The 18726-nt window shown below is 36.0% G+C and overlaps 1 pseudogene; it reads left to right on the forward strand.

Annotated features, from left to right (window-relative positions):
• The first annotated feature begins 10467 nt into the window (after positions 1-10467).
• LOC150019819 (S-formylglutathione hydrolase pseudogene) lies at positions 10468-11278 on the forward strand (annotated as a pseudogene).
• The last annotated feature ends 7448 nt before the right edge of the window (positions 11279-18726 follow it).

Here is an 18726-nt window from a genome sequence, read left to right on the forward strand (position 1 = left end):
ATGCCTTTTATTTATTTTTCTTGTCTGATTGCTGTGGCTAGGACTTCCAACACTATGTTGAATAGAAGTGGAAAGAGTGGAGAGCCTTGTCTAGTTCCTGATATCAGGGGGAATGCTTTCAGTTTTTGTCCATTGAGTATGATGTTGCCTTCAGGCTTCTCATCTATAACCTTAATTATGTTAAGGTATGCTTTCTCTATTCCCATTTTGCTGAATGTTTTCATCATAAATGGGTGTTGTACTTTATCAAATACTTTTTCTGCATCTATTGATATGATCATGTGATTTTTGTCTTTCACTTTGTTTCGGTGATGTGTTATATTTATTGATTTGCGAATATTAAAGCATCCTTGCATCCCTGGGATGAATCCCACTTGATCGTGGTGTATGATCTTTTTGATGTATTGCTGGATCCTATTTGCCAATATTTTATTGAGGATTTTAGCATCTATGTTCATCAGTGATATTGGCCTGTAGTTTTCTTTCTTTGTTGTGTCTTGACCTGGTTTGGGGATTAGGGTAATACTGGCTTCATAGAAAAAGTTTGGGATTCTTCCCTCTTCTTGGATTTTTTGGAATAGTTTGAGGAGGGTAGGAGTTAGTTCTTCCCTAAATGTTTTGTAAAATTCACTTGTGAAGCCATCCGGTCCAGGGCTTTTGTGTGCAGGGAGATTTTTGATTACTGTTTCAATTTGTTTCTTTGTTATTGGTCTGTTGAGACTTTCTACTTCTTGATTCAGTTTTGGAAGGTTATATGTTTCTAGAAATTTGTCCATTTCTTCTAGGTTGTCAAATTTCTTGCCATACAGTTGTTTGTAGTAATTTCTTGCAATTGTTTGTATTTCTGTGGTATCAGTCGTGATTTCTCCTCTTTCATTTCTGATTTTGTTTATTTGGGTCTTCTCTCTTTTTTTCTTGATGAGCCTGGCTAGAGGCTTGTTGATTTTGTTTATTTGGGTCTTCTCTCTTTTTTTCTTGATGAGCCTGGCTAGAGGCTTGTCGATTTTGTTTATTTTTTTGAAGAACCAGCTCCTAATTTTGTTGATTTTTTGATTGTTTGTTTAGTCTCTATGTCATTTAATTCCGCTCTGATCTTGATGATTTCTTTCCTTCTTCTTGCCCTAGGCTTTGTTTGTTGTTGTTGTTCTAGTTCTTGTAGCTTTAGGATTCGATTTTTTATTTGAGATTCTTCTGTTCTTTTCTGATATGCCTGTATTGCTATGAACTTCCCTCTTAGGACTGCTTTTGCTGTGTCCCATAGGTTTTGGGCTGTTGTGTGTTCATTATCATTAGTTTCCAGAAACTTCTTGATTTGTTCCTTGATGTCATTGATAACCCATTCATTATTTAATATTATGTTGTTCATTCGCCGTGAGTTTGGATGTCTTTGATTTTTTTTTTCTCTGAGGTTGACTTTTAGTTTCAAGGCATTGTGGTCTGAAAAGATGCTTGATATGATTTCAATTTTCTTGAATTTGTTGAGGCTTGTTTTGTGTCCTATTATGTGGTCTATCTTTGAAAATGTCCCATGTGCATTTGAAAAGAATGTATATTTTGTTTCTTTGGGGTGAAAAGTTCTATATATATTAGTTAAGTCCATGTGGTTTAGTGTGTTGTTCAATGCCTGTATATCCTTGGTGTGTTTTTTTTTTTAGATTCATTTGTTGATAGTTGTAAGTTTGTTGTCATTTTAATGTTCATAGTTTAGATCTTCTTTTTCCTAAGAAGTCCTTTTAACATTTCATATAATAAGGACTTGGTGTTGATGAACTCCTTTAGCTTTATCTTGTCTGGGAAGCATTTATTTCAGGTTGGATTTTTTTTTTAATGCTGTTGATGTTCTCACTAAGTTCATTGAGCATCCTCATAACCAGTGTTTTCAACACTCCATCCAGTAGACTACTTGTCTCCATTTTGTTTAGTTCTTATTCTTTTTTTTTTTTTGAGTTTTGTTCAGTTTTTTCTTTTGGGCCATGTTTCTTTGTCTCCTCATTTTGGCAGCCTCTCTGTGTTTGTTTCTATGTATGAGGTAGAGCTGTTACATTTCTCAAGCTTGGTAACATGGCCTAATGTAGTAGGTGTCTTGTAGGGTTCAGTGGCACTGCCTCCCCTACCACCCAGGTTGCATGCATGAGGTGCACCCACTGTGTGAGCTATGTATGCCCTCCTCTTGTAGTTGAGCCTTGATTGCTGTTGGCACATTCAATGGAAGTCACCACCTGTGGTCTATCTGAGGCCACCTGGCATAACCCACAAAGCAATCTGTAGGTGGCTGCTACTTGTGCTGGGCTTGGAAGTGCCCAAGCGAGTCCAAGCTGTGAACCAAATCAAACCAAACCAAACAAAAAATTGTGCTTTGTCTTCAGCAGGCTCCATCTCATTTTGGAGGACAGAAACCCTGCTGTCTTTCACCACTGGATGTTATGTGGGCAGCTGATCCCAGCTCTGTTGCTGCATGCTTAAGGACCCAGTTTGGGCTATAGGCTTCACCTCCCTTAGGCAGAAGGTCTCATAGCCATGCTACCCCTCCATAACCTCAGCCTACCATCCATGGGAGTGGACTGGCCCCTTTCATGACTGCAACCTTATTACCAGTGTCAAGGTGGTTTTTGACTATACTTGGTTAAAAGCCTCCTCTTAAGGCAGTCTTCACTTTGTGGTGACTGTTCCCCTCTTTAGTTTTATTTCTAGTTTGTTTCTGGCAGGAGGTTTGAGGAAGATCCTCCTATTCTGCCACCATCTTGCGACCCATCATATCTTATTCTTAATCCTCACAATAACCCATAAGATGAGTGTGGTTATTGTTTTTATAATTGGAATATTCGCTCTTATCTAAGTTAAATATATCATAGTAGTGCAAGTCCAAATTCTACGAGGTGCAATGTGAAAACAGGAGTCTCTTCTTTTTACATATGTATCCAATTTTTTGCACTCTTCAGGAGTAGCCATTTTAAACTCTTCTAGCTATTTCTTTTAGAATTTACCTATATATTTGTTTCCCAAAAGACATGTTTAAAACAGCTAATCTTATTTTCAGTTTTAGATGTTATCTCCTGACTTTCTACTATAAAAGATGAATATTTAGATCTTTTAAACTGCTCCCTTTTAACTATGCACATTAGTTTCTAGATTGATATTCTGTGTTTACATTATTAATGTCCACATAAATAATGATTCACAGCTTAGCCATGAGTATTACCTTCCGGGTATAACTTGCTTTTTTTCCTAAAGTTAATAATTGTCTATTACTTTTTTCTTAGTTTCAACTATCTTATTTTAATCTCACCTATTTTCTGATTTGGGGAGAACATAGTCTCTCAAATTTCAGCCTTTCTGCATCTCTGCACTGCTAAGCAACTTACTTTTTGTCTTCCCTTATTTCTATGGTTTTACCTTTGTTGGTTCTGTTAAGCCAATTATCAGTAGTCCATTTTCTTTTTAGTCCCTAAAGTTTCTTTCCCATTTTTTTCTGTTTTCTTTGTCTTTGTGGAGTAAAGGAAAAGAAGTGTATTCAACCCCTTTTTAAATAAAAATTATATTATGAATATTTAAAATAATAAGCTATGTCACTTTTATGAAGACAGTATGTTTTGTTTTATAAAGACAGATTTATTTAGCTAAAAAGAAAAAAGAGTTTTTAATGTATTTTTGTAACCATCTCAGAGTTAAGGTCAATTTCTCAGCATGTCATTGGAGACCCCTTGTGAATTGGTCCTCTCTCTACATGACCTCATTCTACCACCTAAGCAGGGCCACTGGAGAAATGTAAGAATCTTCTGGATTACCTATAAAATAAATGATGACTTACTTTAACAATGCTATTGCTGTCTCTGATTTCTCTGTGCCTAATTGTCTTCATTTTTTGTAAGACAGGAACCCTGACATTTATCTCATTGAGTGTATTTTATCAGATCAAGCCAGGAAATCTATGCTACATTGTGAAAAATGGCCTTTTAGAGAAGAGCTTCCATAGAAACACTGAAGCATTGTCAGTTAGGTAACTTATTAGGCTTATCTAGAAAGCAGTGTTTCCAGTTTTCTATACTGACATAAGTATTTCATTACTCACTGTGGGTTGAATTGCCAATGCCCCCCCACTGTATCAAAACAGAAATGACTTAAAAGAAGAAATTGGCTAATGCACCAATCTGCAAATGTGGAAAGTAGTATGGAGATACCTCAAAAAATTAAACATGGGTCTGCCTTTTGACTCAGCAATCCCACTTCTGTTAATATATCCAAAGGAACCCAAAACACTAAGTCAAAAGAACATAAGCACCCCTATGTCCATTGCAGCATTATTTATAATCACCAAGATATGAAAACAGCCCAAGTGTCCATCAGTAGATGAGTGCATAAAACTACTATGGGACATTTACACAATAGAATTCTACATGGCCATAAAAAAGAAGAAAATTTTACCTTTTGCAACAGTATGGATGGACCTAGAGAACAGTATAGACCAGCGGTTCTCAACCTGTGGGTCACAACCCCTTTGGGGATCAAATGACCCTTTCATAGGGGTCACCTAAGACCATTGGAAAACACATATATAATTACATATTGTTTTTGTGATTAATCACTGTGCTTTAATTATATTCAATTTGTAACAATGAAAATACATCTTGCATATCAGATATTTACATTACAATTCATAACAGTAGCAAAATTACAGTTATGAAGTAGCAACAAAAATAATTTTATGGTTGGGGATCACCACAACATGAGAAACTGTATTAAAGGGTCACGGTATTAAGAAGGTTGAGAACCACTGGTATAGACGGACCTAAGGTAAAATAAGCCAGTCAGAGAAAGACAAATACCCTATGATTTCACTCCTATGTGGAATTTAATAGACAAACTGAACTAACAAGCAAAATAGACAGACTCGTAAGTGGAGAGCAGATGATAGCTAATGGGGCTGGGGTGGGGGGATTGTGGAAAAAAGACTCATGGACATGGACAACAGTGGGATGAGTGTAATGATTGCTGTGGGGAGGAGGATGTAAGGGGACTAAATGGTAATGGAAAAAATATTTTAAAAATTGAGAAAAAAATAAAATTATGAGTTACATACAAAAAAATATAAGGAGCTGGACAGAGCATAGACTGTGAGACCACAGAATCTAAAATATTATTTAAATTTCAATCTATAATATGTCCTTTCCTGCTTAATAAAAGCAGAAATTCAGCAGGTGAGATCTTACTTCTAAAACATTTCAAATGAATCTAAAAGAACTAGTCAAATGAGAGCTGCTCAAATCTTAAAGGGTGAAAGTTGTTATCTAGCCATAGGATAACTTTACTATTCATTTGAATATTTTTATTTATAACATGATTGAACAGGAAGGACCTGGAAACACCTCTCCATTGACTTATGCGTGCCAGTATAAACCCTACACCCAGAAAGCATGCTAAACACAGTTGCGTTGGTTCTTGGAGAAGTTTGCCTTTCACAATAATGTCAATTACAGCATGGGAACATGCCTAACACACAAACCTCACCTCAAATGCAAAACTTTTTGATAAGAAAATGAACATATATTGGCTTTTTTGCTTGGGACAAGCCTATAAGCATAATGAAAATGAGCCTGCTCCTAAGAAAAAATTAGAGCAACTGTGAATTAAGGGGGCAAATCCATCAAGCAGATCTTTTCAATTTAGTGGCCTTGAACCCTTGAGGATCTTGGATGCAAGGTTTTAAAATGTCATATTTTCACTTCAATGATAATCCAAAACATAATATAAACATTATAGGAGTAATGTTTTAAATATATTAAACGAGTTATTTTTGTTTTCCTTATTAATCATGTTCCCCAATACCCTGCTATTATTCATGCTAAACTAGATGGTGCCCCAGGGAAAAAAATAAAAACTAGAAGAAAATTTCATTAAATGGGGGAAGATATGATAAAGGGAAACCTACTGCAAGACTAGAAAGGAAAGCAGAAGCTCTTTGGAATGAAAAAGAGCTGGAGGAAATGAGGTAAGAGGTGAGAAACCAGAGTCTTCCTTCTCACTGATTTCCCAAATCTCCATCCTCCACGTTCCTTTCTCCTCCATTCAAATTACTTCCTCGTAGAGTAAATCCTTGAGTAGCCTTTTAGTAAGGATCTGTGAGTGATAAAATTCTTCAGATATGTCTTAAAATGTATTTATTTGCCTTATTTTACCATTTCAGTTAAATGATTGTTTTGTTAGAGATAGAATTCTAAGCTGACAGCTTTGAAATTTCTAGTCCATCAACTTTGAACTTGATAACTCTTGTTTATGTCCATTGTTCTTTTAACTAATATTTTGTTAGTGTAATTTTTAAAAATATCTCATTTTAATATTTTCTTTTCATTTTAATTGTTTTGTAATTATTTATCCTGAACATTCATGTCTTTCATTAATTCAAGAAAATTCTCAGTCATTATCTTTTGAAATATCACCTTTCTTTCACTCTCCATTCTCTCCTTTGAAAACTACTATTGATAGACACTGGACATCTTTCTTCTTCCTTCTATAGCTCTTAAACTCTTTCATATTTTCCTTTTTTTCAACCATTTGAGATTCATATTCAGTGCATATTTCCTTAGTTCTACAATATATTTTAGGTCATTAATTATCTATTTAGGAAATTAAGTTTTTAAATTACAATTACATTTTTCAATTTTTCTTTTTAGAAGCTCTATTTTGAAGTCTACTTTTTACAGTATTTCATTTTCCGATACTTACTATTCTTTCTTATTTCTTAAATTACTTTAATAAAATATACATATTTTACAGTGCTATAAGCTGAAGTTTTTGGGGGGAAAGTTTAGAGAATGCATAAGTCTGCCATTTATTAAATCTGATAACTTACACAGATAGTGAATTATTTCCTCCTTTGTTTTCTAATTTTCAAAATTTGGTTTTATCTTCAGTGGGTATTTTTTTCTATACAAACTTGAATTTGGAAGTACCCACCAAAGTAGCTTCTTTGTTTATTTAGTTTTTGCTTTTGCCAGGCTACTGAGTGTTATCACCAATGGGATAAGCTTTTACACCAACTTTTTAATGAGAGGCACGGTGGGGTTGCAGAACAAGCTTTCCTGGACCATGCAGAAATTTCAAATCCATACACGGAATAAACTCAGTATTTTCAGACTCCAAATCCATATTTGAAGTAAACTTGAGACTTTGAGTAGTGCAAATATAGAGACCAATGGTAGAAGAATTGAACTGAATCATCACACAGCAAATACTATAAATGTTGTCATACATGAACAGATGTGTTACATAAATTCCATATTTGTACATAGGCACTTTCAAGAGTTCTCCTTCAAAAACAGATCACAAATCCCATATATGAGCATGTACACACACACATATACACACACCACTTCACCTCTAAATCCCCAGACAAATGCCTTATTTTGTCTATTTAAACACATCTGAATTTTAATAAATTATTCTCTTCTGATTTTTTGTTTTATCTATAATTCTAACAAATACGTAGGCTAAAAACAAAAATTAAGCCTTCTTATCCCATGGGAGCTTACATGAAGTGAAGAAAGAGATGGGGTAGGATGCAGCTTGTAGCAGTCTCTGACAGGTGAGATCTATACAACCATTTCCTAAGCATCCTGCTTCAGTGGTTTAGGTCACTTTTACTTCAACTGACTTTTCTTCTTTTTCAGTTTTCCCAAAATTATGCCATAAACTTCTTAACTATTCACTAATCAACTATAATCCCAAGGCACTTTTAACCTGTCTAGAACTTCTCCGGTATATGTCGGATGTTAGTAGAAAATACAGAAGGGATGCAGAAGAAAGGCCTTGCTCCATCTGCACCTTTGCAAGATGACTCAGCTTTTCATGTCCACAAACAGGATGTGCATCTCCTAGGCTCACAAGACCATAGTAAACAGGTAAAGCTTCTACCTCTTTCTGAATCACTTATGTATCCATGGACTAGAACTTAGTCACCTTCCTTCCCTTCCCCTTCTTTCCTTTCCCCCCCATCTCCTTGTGTCCTCAAAAGTGATGCTCCATTAAAAAATAATGCTGTACTCTCAGAGCATCTAAAAGGAGGACACTGGGCAGGGAGAGGAAGGGCTTATCTTCTTTTGCATGTAACAGTTTTAGTGGCATCTATATGATGGCACACTAAGTCTTGCCTATAAAGATAACAATAGGGATCAGGAAAATTTGGGGGGCTCTAGTGTGAATCCTAGAGTTCAAAAAATCCAAAATAGCTCTTGGTAATAGCCTCATGATTCTTCTCACCTTACACATCTATTCTGATGTTAAAGAAAAGACAAAAGCCTTGGGAGCTATCAAATGATTTTCTATTCCAAAATAGGAGAATATTTTGGCTTAGGTCAGTCTTTGTGTCAGTTTAAGAGGACTGACATTGAAGCAATTGGCTTATTGTAAACCTTCTACCCTGCCTATTTTATTCAGCTGTACTCTGATTTCTACTCCTCTGCTAGGTTGTAGTCTTAAAGGCCAGGGGCTATGACAATTATCATTAGACTGAATAGAGCTCATGGAATATTTAAGGGGTAGGATGGAATCAGATTATCCCTAATTCAGTCTCCTGACTCGGAACATCATCCAGTGCTCTGGAATGTGATCATCCTGTTCAAGTGTCATGTTGATGTTGGAATACAGCAAAAGGGAAACAATCTCTCAGGAGAAACCAAGAGGTCTCCTTCTAGTCAACACATAGATGACAAGGTGATGATTCATATGATCCCAATGAGGCAATCTTTAGACAATAGGATTTAAAGGCAAGCAACAATTATGAGTCATAAGAGTCATGTTTTAAGTTTGAATATCCAGGTTGTTTTGTTCCTCAGGTAAAGAATGGACACCACATGTTACATAAAGACAAAAACAAAAGACCCAGATTACTTGATATTTTTTTTTCATTTAAACACTCTATGCACAAACACATTTTAGTTTTATGATTATGTATATGAATCATATACATTTTCTTCAATTTCATAAGTCTTTTGTTTGTATTCCTACAAGTTATATTTATTTTCAAATTAAATACTCAAATATCACATCCTAAATTATTGTGAATAGATATTTGAAGTGAGGACTGGAGGATATAGTTTTTTTTTCCACAGGAAAAGCCTCTCCTAACATTGTTGGCATAACAGTTGCTCTTGAGAGAACATGAAATCTGTTATCCCTTAAGCAATATAATTGATAAAGCATCACCACAACATTAAAATAGATGCTAAGTAGCAAAGTTTAGAACCTCATTGATAAGTCAGTATGATTGATTAAGCTTTTCTCCTGGCTTTGGTAAGAAATAAATAGGTCACTTCTCTTTCTTAAGCCTTCTTAACCTCTTTTTGTAGCCCCTAGCACAACTAAACTTTTTCTACCAGTCAATGTCCTTAGCAATTTTGACTTCCCACAAAGTGTCTCCCACAACAGCAGATGTCCAATATACAGCTGATAAATGACTAGGTGAATGAATTAAGGCATTTCTTAACTTTGACATGCTGGGCATATTGTAGATCCTTCACAATAACTGCTCAAACTGCTTTGACACTATTGTCAACACTTCTGTCAGAGCTGCTTATCCTTATGCCACCTGTTGGTTTTGAAAGTTGTCAAATAAATAACACTTGTATGCACATCCCTACAGATATTACCCAGAATAGATAAGCATTGTATCCTGGTAATTTGACTGAAAGCTCTCTGCTTTGTAATGATCTACGTAGAGTAAGAATAGGGCATAAAACATAATTCTTTTCCCCATTATTAGTGGCTGTAATGTCTTTACCAGTTTTATTTCAGTCATCAGAGTGCCTGATTGATATGCTTTATAAATGGAAATCTAAAAATCATAACTCATCAGCACAATCAGCTATACGTGTTTTAAGTTAACCTATTGGATACAATAGTAATTCATTTGGCATGTCTCGCTGAGCCTTAGCACAGTAATGAAATCTGACTTCAGTAACTCTTAAATTTTACTAATTATATAATTAAACCATGCATATGATCATGTTAATTTTCTTATTTATTTAAATGTTTTTGAAAAGCATTTTTCAATCTGGAAATTGGAAGTTTATTCTGATAATAATAAGTACAAGAATTAATAGCCCAACTCCTTTGAGATAATACTTCAGAAATTCATATAATTTGTAAACTTAAAAAAAAATTTTGTCTGCATGCTACTTCACATGATAACTAAATAACTCGCATGTTTCTGAGATGTTCATTTTTAAAAAATGAGGGGTAAAGTGATCATTTCCTAATGTACACATGTATCAAATCATTATGTTGTACACCTTAAACTAATACAGTGTTGTATGTCACTTTATATCTCAATATAATTGTGGACAATGTTGAGGGCCCTGGCTGTTGCTTCTCTCTCCTACTGCTTCTTTTCTCCCAGACTGCTTCTTCACTTCCTGCCACTGGAGGACCATCTACACTGTGGTGCAGACAAAAGGCAATCCGCAGTTGGACAGGAAAAGAATGACATTGAAACAGATTTCCAACAAGTGCTTTGGGGTATTGAGAACAACTTTCAACAAGACAGTAGTAAACTAAGTGCAAAATGAAATTTGCTCTCAACTGACCACCAAAGGCAGAAATGGAAAATACCTGCACCATATTGGCTCTCTGCTTTAACTTGACAGAACAGAATTTTATATCAAAATCTGGTCATCATCAGGCTGCCTCAGAACATGACTTTCCTGTCATTGCTCCAGATACCAGTCCTCATGACTGCAAAGTTAAAGGAGAAGGTGAGAGCTGGAACACTGGCACAGCTCCACTAACTACAGAATGTCCTCTCAGGTAAGGGAGGAGCTTCCCAGCTCATAAATGCCAATTTTCCAGTGAACCCCCAAAGAATGTCTATTTTTGGCCACTCTGTGGGTAGCTATGGAGCTGTGATTTTTGCTTTAAGGAATCCTGGAAAATGCAAGTCTGTCTCAGCATTTGTTCCAATTTGCAATTCGGTGCTCTGTGGGCAGCAGGGCAAGCGCTAAGTGGATATTTGGGAGCTTTGGGAACTGACCAAAGTAAATGGGAAGCTTTTGATGCTGCCTGTCTTGTAAAGTCCTATCTAGGTTCTCAGTTGAATGTACTAATAGATCAAGGGAAAGGTTGACCAGTTTTTTTCAGATGGACAGTTCAGTTACTACCTGATAACTTTGTAGCTGCCTGTACAGAAAAGAAAATCCTGTCTTTTTTGGATTACAAAAGGGTTATTAATCATAACTACTACTTCATTGCAATCTTTATTACTAATCATGCAGAATACTTAAATGCTTGAAAAACTTCAGATAAGAGAATCTTTTTAGGATTATAAAAATGGTAATAAACAGAATTGCAGGAGAAAAGATTTCAAACCATTGAATTTCATAATGTTAAAAATGTTTCATTTTATGTTGAATCACTTTCTGAGTAAAGATATGAAACCTGAAAGAAAAAACAACACTGGGAAAAAGTGAGGATAGAACGATTGATTGACTGACCCTCATTCTCTGTCAATGTCAGAGAATGACAGTCTTGACGGACTATCAGTGACTTGAAATTTCTGAACATGTTCCTTTTAGGGCTCATTGTCTTGGACATCTCTAATACATGTAATTGGAGCACAGAGAGAAATCATACTGCTGCCAATAGAATCAGGGATGGTGAAAAACCCAATGCAACATTAACACATACATATCACCTAAGGAGAAGTAATTGTGATAACTTTATGTCTGGCTGAGGTTGACTGAGAAGAAGCAGCACTTCTATTTAATACCAAACACTACAATATAAAGGAAGTATACATAAGAAATAGATTTTCATTATTTGATGCTTCTCCAGACAAATGTCACTTTAGTTCCATAGTACCTCATAAAGAAAAGTTAATACATTTTATTGTTTTGTGTGTGTGTATGTATTGGGAAGAGAAATTCACACTCATAATCAAAAGAATTCAAAGTCCCAGCTTTACCAATTACTTTCAGTATGTCCTTGCTATGTCTTTGATGAATCACTTAAAATCTGTGAGACTCAGTTTCTTCATCTTTAAAGTGGGGGCAATAAAACCTACCTCACAAACACAGTGCCTAGTATAACTAGAGCTCAATAAATGTTCATTCTTCTATTAAATTAAAAAATGTTTTGACAAGCTATAGTAAAAATAGAAGCAAAAAGTCAGACTCTGTTTCTGCAAAGTCAAAAGCTATTAATAAATTTACTGGTAATGCATCACATTGTGAAAGAACTTAGAAAGATTTTTTTTTTTTTTTAAGTAAATGGGCTTGCCCTCTCTCCCGGAAGCATGCCTGCACTTTTCCCTTTCTCTGCTTCTTCGCCCACAGGGCTGCATCTCCTAAACTCTAAGCCACCCCATGAGGCTTGCAACCAGGGTGCAATGAGCAGTGGCAGCTTGTCCTGGTCTAACCCCATGAACCTTTCTCCAAGGCCCCTTTTCTCTGACTTCCCAGTGAAGCAAAGCAGCCCCACCTAAGCTCTCTTTCTATTTCTTCTTCTATCCTAAGCCCTTCCTTGTTTCACCGTCCCCAGCTTTAATAAATGTACTCTCAAAATAAAAATTAAAAAAAGAGGAAAAATGGAAGTAAATGTTCTGTTTCTAGAGTCATAAAATGTTAGTGAAAACAAATGAACAAGTCTATGATTTTTAGGAAAGACCCAGTAAAGGAGCAATACAGTGCCATAGGAAATAAGAAAAGGTTTTGAAATTAGAAACAACTAGGGTCACATTCTAGTTCCTTTTTTAGTTGTGTGAGCTTAGGCAAGAAATTTAAAATCTTTCAGGCTCATTTTCTTATTGACAGGAAAAGGAGAATACCATAGTTCATTGAACCGAATATTCTGTATATTGTAAGACCTATTTTTCTCTCACATACGCTGCCAGTTAGACACAATGCTTTCTTATAATATAGAGTTTTTAGTTCATGCTTATTTAAAGAGCTGACTTTAAATATATATATATATATAGAGAGAGAGAGAGAGAGAGAGAAAGAGAGAGAGAGAGAGAGAGAGAGACAGAGAGAGATTTTAATCATATCATATCACCCCGATGCATAAAGACAAAAAAACTTGGCAAAATAAATTACTTAAGGAATCCCTCAAATTTTACATAAAGAGACCCTTCTGAATCACCTTTTTACTCATAGTCATCAATGTCCCCATTTTCTACGCAATATTGACCTCTATGCCATCAAGAGCATTGCTGATGCTTATTTCTTGAAAGATGCATTCAGTTTTCTTTTAGGATTTTCTTCCAAGTCATACTTTGATGCCACCACTTTCATGACACTGGAGTAACAACCAAGTTTGCTCATAAGCAGGCAATGACAACTGGCGTCATGACTGCTGTCTTTCTGACCCCGGCTGTTAGACAGTATGCACCATAGGATGTTTCCTGATTTCAAAGATGCTAAGTGTGAAAAAAATGAGCATCTTAGAATTGTGAGATTTAGTAATACTTGATCTTCATAGAACTACTGTGAGGATTAATAAGAAAATACATGAAAAGGATTAATAAGATAATAGCATAAATAAATGGTAGCTATTATATTATAGGGAAATAAGAAAATGCACCACTTCTGATCTGTAACTTCTCACCATGTTCCTGGGATGGTCATAAATACTGAATTAGCTTATTCAAATCCTTATGTATTATAGTCTTACTTGAGGATTGGCATTTTGCACATGATGGGCTTTACAAGTCTAAGGCAAGTATTGCCAAATAGGAGATTTATTCCAGTCTCTGACTCCCTCCCTCCAAAGAAAAGCACACACAGCAAAAAGCCTTGTGGTCTCATGAAGGCACGGTGAAATCACCAGAGTATGACCCTCTTTTTCCTTTTTTGCTCTTCAATTCCTCTGTTCTCCTAGGTACCGCTTATCCACCATCACCGTCATTTGATCTGCAGATTCATTTCCAGTTTACATTTAGAAAGCCACTTTAGGCAAATGGCGAAGAGTCTATCAATGAAAATATCAAAACTTTTCAAGGATAAGTGAAAAATAGCTGTAAGTATTACTTGGAATTTTTAGAAGACAAATATCAACAGTGCTATGGTGACACTATTTGAGCTTCATTCTTATACTCAGTTCTTCAATGAGAAGTCTGATTAATCTGAAACAGAAAGCGAAGAGAAAGAAATGCCTCTAGACTTTTATGCAGAGGATTAAAGCAACAGTGCATGGCTGAGCCTCTCTTACTCCCTTCCTATTCAGGAGACCGCATGCTATCTTGTAAACTCTATAATTTGTCCTAATTGTTCAGGCTGGTCCCACAATAAAGCTGGATCAGAGCCAATTAGTCAAACCAAAAATCTGCTTGGGATGGAAATGTTAAGGGAAAATCAGCCAAGGGTAGTGGGTTAGGGGGTGGGCCATGGAAAAATGATCAGGCTCACATCAGGCAGGACAATATCAAATAGGACAAAGCTCACAGGCAGCTTAAAGACAGTTATGTTCTTCCACTTCAAACATAGTAGGACACCCAACTCAAATGGGTGTGTTATAATCCAGTTGTATGTGTTTTGTATGTAAGGCCTATAGGTCCCAACTACTTTAGGTGAGAATCTTATAACGAAAGAATAGAAGTTACTAAGACAGCAGCGGTAGGTTATGTCTTGATGGTTTACACAAATGGTAGGGATCTGTCTATCTATGTCAGAGTAACACCATTGTCCAAATAGATTTTCTCAGGAAGGCTTTATAATTTTCAGTTCTTTGTTGGACAAACATTCCTTGTTATACATAAGATCATGCAACACCTTGTTCACTTAGCCCAACTTACAAATGTATCTTCTTTTGAAACAACACTCTAGTCCTGGAAATAAACACAATCTCTGTATATCACTATCATAAATCTTCATTGTTCAATAAAATTTTAATTTGGAAAAATAGGACAAAGCTTTTCAGTATTACACTATTGACATTTTGGACTGAATAACTCTTTGTTTGGGTGGCTGTCCTATGCACTGAGGGATGTTTAACATCATCACTGGTTTCTAACCATTAGATACCAGTAGCATCCTCTCCTATCCCTACCCCTACCCTTGAGTTGTGATGATCAAAAATGTCTCCAGACATTGTCAGTGCCCCCTAAGAGGCAAAATTGCCCTTGGTTAAGAACCACTTACATAAAAAATATTAACAAATCAAAGATCATGTATTGTTGTGAGATACCAAGAACCCAGGATGAATCTGAGTGTGGAAGACTAATTCAAGTAGGAATAATTCTCAAGGACAGTTGTTATGTGTTTCAGCCTTCAGCCCCAAGCTCATTCATTCTCTCTCTCTCTCTCTCTCTCTCTCTCTCTCTCTCTCACACACGCACACACACACACACACACACACACACACTGAGCATGAAACTTCGGCTTTCAGAGAGCAGCCCTCAAGACAGAAGTCTTTGCAATCTCTGCTTTAGCACTTTTTTCTACCATCAAAGATAGGTAGTAGCCCAACTCTCCTAGCTACTGAGAAGGAGCTGCAGACAAGCAGAGAGGACCCCCTACATCTGGACTCGGCAAATGTGCCTTCACCAGTGTGCAAAGGGGCACCTAAGAAGAACTAAATTTAACAGTGGTGTATTTGAAGCTTCCTCTATTTCCAGAGTTTAATTAGCTTGTCCTGAATGTCCATTTTCAGAATTCGTAATCACAAAAGCACCTTTCTTTTGCACCTCACTGTTAGGAGGTGATGAGCAGAAGCTTCCAAATCTTTATTTTAGGAGAAAGTACAATTTGAACGCCAAAAAATCCTGGTTGTGGTTACAAACCTTATTGTATATTAGTATTACCTTAAAGTGCTTATTAAAATGCAAGTTCCTTAAATGTACTTAATAAATTATTATTCAGTCTTTAAAAAAAAGAAATTCTGACACATTACTACATGGATGAACCTTGAAGACATTCTGCTAGTGAAATAACCTAGTCACAAAAAAAATAAGTACTACTGTATGTGATTCTACTTATATGAGGTACCTAGAGTAATCAAATTCATAGAGACAGAAAGTAAAATGATGTTTATCAGGGCTGAGGTTGGTGGGGTGGAGGGGGAAGGGGAGTTAATGTTTAATGAATATGGTTTCAGCTTTGCAATATGAAAAGATTTCTGGAGACAGATGGTGGTGATGGTTTCACAAAAATATAAATATATTTAATGCCAGTGAACTGTACACTTAAAATGGTTACAATGATAAATTTTTATATGTATTTTACCACAATTAAAAATTAATTTAAAAATACTAAATAAAAAAAGGATAGATACTTGGTTACCACCAGTGATTCTGATTCAGTTAGTCTGAATGGGCCCAGAAATATTCATTTTTAACAAGCAATTCAGCTGACTTTGATCTTTCAATAATCCTTTCAGGAATACTAGCTTATAAAGAAGATAAAATAAATGGATGTACTGTGGTCAGCTTGAAATGCGTGATTTGCCAGAAATGCCGGGATGCAATTTTCTTCAATGAAGATAAGATTTTAAAATTGGTTTATGGGGAATAGTTTTGGAAAATAATAAGACAGAGTCCCAGGGCTAAAGAAATATCCCTAGATTTGATCTAGGAAATGGTAATTGACAGACATGTGATCTTGTTTGATGTCATTGTGGGTGGAGGGATGAAAGATTAGGGAAGGGGAGGGATTCCTCACAAGTATAAATCACTGTCTGAGGAAAGTGGGTAATTGCATGGCATTTAAGCAATTACACATGCAAATTAGAAGAGCATATATATATATATATGAGCCAAACAAAACAAAGACAATTATTAGCACATTCTAGAGCCACCATGCAAGTCATAGCATCATTTCCAGCTGCCCAGATGTAAGTACCAGCAATGACATGGTTTCCAATTGTTTGATACTCTGTTAGATATTTATAGAGCAAAAATGTTTTGTTTGGAGGGTATTTTGTAATTAAATAAGGAAAAATTATGATGTAATTTTTTCCACTTGACTTCATATTTTCCACACCCTAAAAACCATATGACATTTAATAAATATAGGTCTAAGTAAGTTTTTTAAATAATTCTAGAAATATCTCTCCTATTTTTCAGTTCTAAGCTCCTCAAGGCATGTAAGTGACAAGCAGATAATAAAGTGAACAAACAAAAATAAAGCTCTTCCTTTTTCTATAATCTTATGTTGGATAGTGATATTCTCATTAGTAATATTTTATATTTGTGTTGTATCAATTTATTCTGATACAGCTTCTGTTCATTCTCAAGTTCATATTTCAGAGTATTTCCAAAGAACCTCTATTTTTAGACCTCCTAGTCTCTCCTATTTGTCTTGAGCCTCAATTTGATGTCCCTTAGAAAACCACAATGAAAGACCATCATTTAAGATTTTTAAAGTCTGTAAGGGTAAATGGAAATGCTTTCAATGGTTTATAAATTTTAAAAATCAATAAGTGGTATAAAAAATTGAAACTAGAGCTAAATGTGTGAGTTTAAGATAAAAATAATTAAGATATGATTCCTGCCTCACAGAGTTTACCGTCTAGCCAGGGGAGAGAAGTGTGTAAACAAAAAGCGTAGTAAAGAATTAATTCCAGCTGCTATGGTAAAGGTCTGTATGTGTGGACTGAGGCTTGAGGGAGGCTCTCATCAGGCAGCAATGAATCATATGGGCAGGGTGGAGAAAGTCTTATGCAACGTGAGTCTTGACTTAAGTTTTTAGTATAAAACTCTGTCTTTAAAAGGCTTAAAACCCAGACATTTATAATCTCATTAGAGTCCAAATTAAAAATGTATTAAAAAATAGTGAATAATTTAGTATTAAGTTGTATGGGACTAATTCATATGTCAAAAAGCTTTTGGAAAAGTAGGACAGGTGGGTTGGAGCAGGTGCTTTATAAAGGAAGTAAAGTTGAGCCAAGTCTAAGATGGGCAGGATATAGATAAGTACAGTGGAGGAGATGGGGGAGCACAAGACAGAGGAAGAGTCTGAACCAATACCTGGATCTCAAGGAAACCAACTGACTGGAGTAGTCTGGAGGGGCAACAGGGTCAAATGAAGATGGGGCTTTAGAGACAGGTAGTTTGGGGATTCCTGTAGAAGGTGATGTCTGTATCTCACAGACTGCTGATAAGGGAAGTCATATGTTGAAAGCAGTATTTTAGGAAAACAAGTCTAGTTTCCATTTGGAAAATGAACTATAAAGAGCTTAGGGTGGAGGATGAAAGGTCAGCACAAGGCTGCTGCAGCCCTCCCAGAGGAAGGTGCTGTGGGCCTTCGAAGAGGCACACACAGCATCGGGTGGGAGGGGACTGTTAGTCACTGTTCGTCTCTGCCTCTGATGGTGTGTTACATTTGTATTTCTATTCATTCTTTTCAGAATGATTCATTATCACACACATCCACCATACAATGGTCATGGCAAGCAATTTGTCTGTTTCAATCCATCAGAGAAATTGAGTAGCTTTTCAAAGGACAGAGTTAGCAATGAGTAGAACATGTAAGGGGCTGGCCTGTACATTGTAGGATTTTTAGCAGCATCTCTGTCCTGTACACTAGATGCCAGAAACCCCCACTCCCCCATGAAGAATGAGTACATTTGCTGAGTGCAAAAGGAAGGAGTCCTTTATAATTGTCTGGGGCCCCTTCCCAGCAGCTAGGAGAATTGGGCTGCTACTTATCTTTGACAATAGAAGAAAGTGCTTAAGCAAAGATTTCAGACTTCTGTCTTAGAGCACTACTCTCTTTGCCAAATGTTCTCCAGAGGTGGCAAAATCAC

This window comes from Furipterus horrens, unplaced genomic scaffold (genome assembly GCF_987537825.1).
Source record: "Furipterus horrens unplaced genomic scaffold, mFurHor1.1.pri manual_scaffold_2, whole genome shotgun sequence".
Taxonomy (NCBI): Eukaryota; Metazoa; Chordata; class Mammalia; order Chiroptera; family Furipteridae; genus Furipterus; species Furipterus horrens.